A 5,051-nucleotide genomic window follows, 5' to 3' on the forward strand; every position below is an offset into this window, starting at 1 on the left:
TGTACTCATATGTACAGATGCACACACACACACACACACACACACAAGTGCAGAATGGTACTGTGTGTGTGTGTGTGTGTGCACGCGCGTGCACACATCTGTACATGTTTGTGAGTACATTTGCTTGTGCATCTCTTTAATAGCACAAACACACACACACACACACACACACACACACACACACACACACACACAAAGTACCATTGTGTAGCTGCACTTGCCCTGCTGAAGTTGTGAAACAGAATCGGCTCCCTGGTTTTCTACTTTGACAATAAGCAGCCATTTGTGTCGGAGAGCAGCGTGCGGGAACCAGAAGGCGACCTTGCCAGCGTGCTTGGAAAATGGGCTCGTACTTCATATGCTGGACTGTTTCAACGGCGTGCTTTTATCGTTCGTTCACGATGTAACTGGAACCTAGACACGGAGGAAAACCATTCTCTGTTGGGCTGGTGTAGCACGGTGTCAAACTACTGTTTTTATTGAGTAAAAATCAAAAGACTTCAACAATTTCTACGAAACCTGGTTAAAGCCATTCGTATCCAGGGAGGAAGCCTCCTCACCCGTTCACGCTGGACAACGTGCTGCTGTGCACGACAACAGGAGGGGGTGTTGCATTAATGCATGGTTGACATTACTAACATTAATGTTCATTTCTTTGGCTGCGATGATAATATGATAAACTGCTAACCTACGCCCTCCACAGCCAAGGCCAGTTACTGTTCAACAATAGTGCATGATAGATAGTGCTCAAAGTTTGGGACAACTCAACAAAAATCCCAGGAATGACCCAAAAAAGCTTTTACCTACCACCCCGTTACCCCGTTTCCATGGATATCCCTAAAACAAAATGGTGCTCGATCCGAAACTTACTTGATCCTCTTCCATCAAAACCTGTTAAGGAGCGTCCACCAATTTTGGCAATACGTTAAATGTACCTTAGTATTTAAAGTGGCAGTGACATAAAATCATCCAAAGAGCTACGAACCGATTCCCAAACCTCTCTTCCTTCTTTTTTTTTGGTGGGGGGGTTGCCCCTTTTTCCTCCCCAGTTGTACTTGGCCAATTACCCCACTCTTCCGAGCCATCCCAGTCTCCTCTCCACCCCCTCTGCCGATCCGGGGAGGGCTGCAGACTACCACATGCCTCCCCCGATACATGTGGAGTCACCAGCCGCTTCTTTTCACCTGACAGTGAGGAATTTCGCCAGGGGGATGTAGCGCATGGGAGGGTCACACTATTCCCCCCAGTTCCCACTCTCCCCCTAACAGGTGCCCTGACTGACCAGAGGAGATGCTAGTGCAGCGACCAGGACACCTACCCACATCTCGCTTCCCACCAGCAGACATGGTCAATCGTGTCTGTAGGGATGCCTGACCAAGCCGGAGGTAATACGGGGATTTGAACCAGTGATCCCTGTGTTGCTAGGCAACGGAATAGACGCCATGCTACCTGGACACCCCACCACAGCTTAGTTTTATACACTTTACCACAAGGTGAAGTCTTGGCCTTCTTTTCTGTGGTTCATATACACGATACACCTCGCCCATTTTGGTATTAACGTTCATTGTTATGCCTGCAACACTTTCCTCTCAAGCCCAGAAACCACTAATCTAAGAACTTGTGGAGGTTTTTTCCCCCTGCAGTCAAAAAGTGGACGTCAGTTAACCTCCTGCTTTCGAGTGCAAACAAAACTAAGATGCTCAAGCAAAGGCGATAGTTCAATGCTTGCAACCCCAAGTTTAAGAGTTGCATTATTACTCTGTCAAGAATCTCAGCAATGCTTTCACCCCGAGCTAAAAACGAAGCCAAAAAGTATTGCATTTGCACGCTGGCTGAGACCTTAGTGTGCACGTTTCTAACGGTGAGGCTTGATTACTGTAATTTCCTGTGCTTTGGTCTTCCACGTCCTAGCATCAAACACCTGCAGCTTGAGCAGAGCCCTACAATGAGTCACAAAAATATGCAAAGTTGACTCTATTAGCCAGCTGTGAGGCCCTGCACTGGTCCTCACTTCGGGTCAGCTCTGATTTTTAAGGGGCTGCTGCTAAATTAAGAGAATTTCACATTGCTTGTCACCGTCATACAGTACCTACCATGCTTTATTGTACTTTCACCATATGTCTGGAAAGATCTGCAAGACACTTGACATTTTTTTGCTGACCGGCCTCTATGAAATAGAGCCCTTTCGGGGATATGACAGTCTCACAATGATGTACGGATGAGGACGGTTGGTTCTGGAAAATCAAAACATAGCAGTCTTATAAAAATCTTCCTTGTTGTTGATATAACGGTGTGGTTTGGAAATTTTGGGACAAAGTGCAAGAAAGAGCTTGCCTGTTTTACCAACAGGCCTACCAAGGTTATAGGCTAGCAAACAGGGGCAGCTAGGTGGCCTGTATGACACAAGCTGTGGGAAGGACGGCTAACGTTATGTTCAACATCCCTGACCGCTCTCTGCAAGAGGCTGAACGCTTCCTCTCTGGTTGTCAGTCTGACATGCAATTTACCCAAACCCAAAACATGCCTTATCCTTACTGCAGGTCAACATCTTTCACCAAACAGTAAGGCTTTTAGCTATGTAATTGTTTCATGCAAATATCATATGTAACATATGACATATGTGTGTGAGGTTACATGCAGAATGACTGTTCAACACGATAAAGACCCATTCTATTCTGTCTATTCTGTTATTTTCTATTCTGGTCCTTTCTGTGCTATTCTATTCTATTCTGTTATTTTCTATTCTGTTCTATTCTATTCGGTGTGTGTCTATTCTACGCTATTCTGTTGTGTTCTATGCTATGCTATTCTATTCTATTGTATTGTGTGCTATTCTGTTCTATTCTGTGCTATTCTCCTCAGTTTGTTCTATTCTATTCTATTCCATTCTATTCTATTGAGTTCTACCTGCACAGCGAGTATCCTGAATCCTTTTGTTTTAGTTTTAAAGTAGTTTTACAGAATTTACCCTTTGTATCTTACAGAGATGCCGGTTAACTATCGTCGTCTTGTTTTTTACCAGAAGGGATGAACAAAATTCTCCTATAAACTCATTCATCTTTCACGCTAAGCAGCTCCACCATCCGTTAAGGTCGGTTGGTGTTTTCCGTACTTTTGCAGGGCTGTTTTTCTGAATCATGCATAACCACAAAAGGGAAAAAGGCTGTTGGTCATTGGCACAGAGGCCTGTAAGAGCGTATTGACCCGGAGATGTCATTCACACCTGGCTCATTAGGGCCCCACCCCCGTCTCCATCCACCGGGTCGGTGTCCTCCGCAGGACCTCATCGTCCTGCGCGCCTTGCAGCACACCCCCACATTTATTGATTTAGGGTGCCCTCGGGACTCGAACTCACTTTTACTGCGCTGTCTTATAAAAAACACGTCCATCCCCCTGTCAGAATGATGACTGCCCTATTAAATCAAAGGCGCAAAAAAAATTTTTAAAAAAAAGAAAGAAAAAAGCATCCCTTCTCTTGTTACTTTCCCCTGTCGTTTTTATCTAATCTCTTGCAGCAGTTTTTCCTGCTTTCATTGCTCTACGCTCTTCTGTCTCTATATATCCGCTCTCTTACCCCCAGTTTTATTCCTCATTTTGTCATTCATTTCAGGGGAAAGAAAAAGAAAAAAATTTGACAAAATCTGGGCAGATGAGACGCCCTTCACAGTTGAATGAGAATAAGAGACTGGTCCTCTCCCAAACTGGTTTGCAGTGAGCATTAAAACTCGTACTCAGACGGCCAGCAGGGGATCATGTGGTCCGGAAGAGGGGGATTAATGCAGAAAACGTTTTTCATGAGTTTGTGCAAGTAATGATTCTTCAGGCCGGTCACTCAACGTTGTCCTTAGTCCCTTGTTATAGAGATTAATTCGGTGCCATACTCGGTGTGCGGTACGCTCCGCCAGTGCTGTGTGATGAATGGGAACCACTTTTTGGTGTTGGCGTCTTCGTCCCATTAGTTTCTATGGAAAGAAAGCATTTCATCCTCTTCTTAACAGGGCTGGGGGAGTACGGCTGTAATCCAGAGAATCAAGCTTTAGGGTATTTTATCAAAACATGTACTGGGTTTATATGTCTACTATGAATATTTAGAAAACAGAAAATGAGCATCGCACCTCAAATAGGTTTTAAAACGGCCACTTAGCTATAATAAAACCTTGCACTAACGCATTTTACAAGCACCAGTCTACAAAAAGAAAGTTGTACAGTGGAAACAGGGAATAAAACTGCCAAAGGCCATGAAGTCATTTGTCAGTAGAAGAAACGGCGTTCACACTCATCGGCTAATGCTAACGCTGATTTCCCTCACGGGGTTGGTTTCCAACTAGGGTGAAAGATATTGTGGATAGGACACTCATGTGTTTTGAAAAAAAAAATCTTGGAAGGACCATTTCGTTCTTCCCGGGAGCAAATCCAACTCGGATCTGATGGCTATCACACATCCCGCTCCCAGTCACACACCACTGAAAATGCTCATACACACTTAAGGCCTATTGCCAAGGGAAAGAGGCGAGAGAGAGAGAGAGAGAAAGAGAGAGAGAGTGGTGTGTGTGTGAGAGAGAGCGAGAGAGAGTGGTGTGTGAGAGAGAGAGAGAGTGTTGAGTGAGCGAGAGAGGAGAGAGTGGTGTGTGTGAGAGAGAGAGAGAGAGAGAGAGAGAGAGAGAGAGAGAGAGAGAGAGAGAGAGAGAGAGAGAGAGAGAGAGAGAGAGAGTGTTGAGTGAGCGAGAGAGAGAGAGTGGTGTGTGTGTGAGAGAGAGAGAGAGTGTTGAGTGAGCGAGAGAGAGAGAGTGGTGTGTGTGTGAGAGAGAGAGAGAGAGAGAGAGAGAGAGAGAGAGAGAGAGAGAGAGAGAGAGAGAGAGAGAGAGAGAGAGTGTTGAGTGAGCGAGTGAGCGAGAGAGTGGTGTGAAAGAGAGCAAGAGAGAGAGTGGTGAGTGAGAGAGTGGTGTGTGTGTGTGAGAGAGAGAGAGAGAGAGAGAGAGAGAGAGAGAGAGAGAGAGAGAGAGAGAGTGAGAGAGAGAGAGGTGTGATTTTCTCACTTTATCATGTTCACC

The sequence above is a fragment of the Lampris incognitus genome, chromosome 3, assembly GCF_029633865.1.
Source record: "Lampris incognitus isolate fLamInc1 chromosome 3, fLamInc1.hap2, whole genome shotgun sequence".
Taxonomy (NCBI): domain Eukaryota; kingdom Metazoa; phylum Chordata; class Actinopteri; order Lampriformes; family Lampridae; genus Lampris; species Lampris incognitus.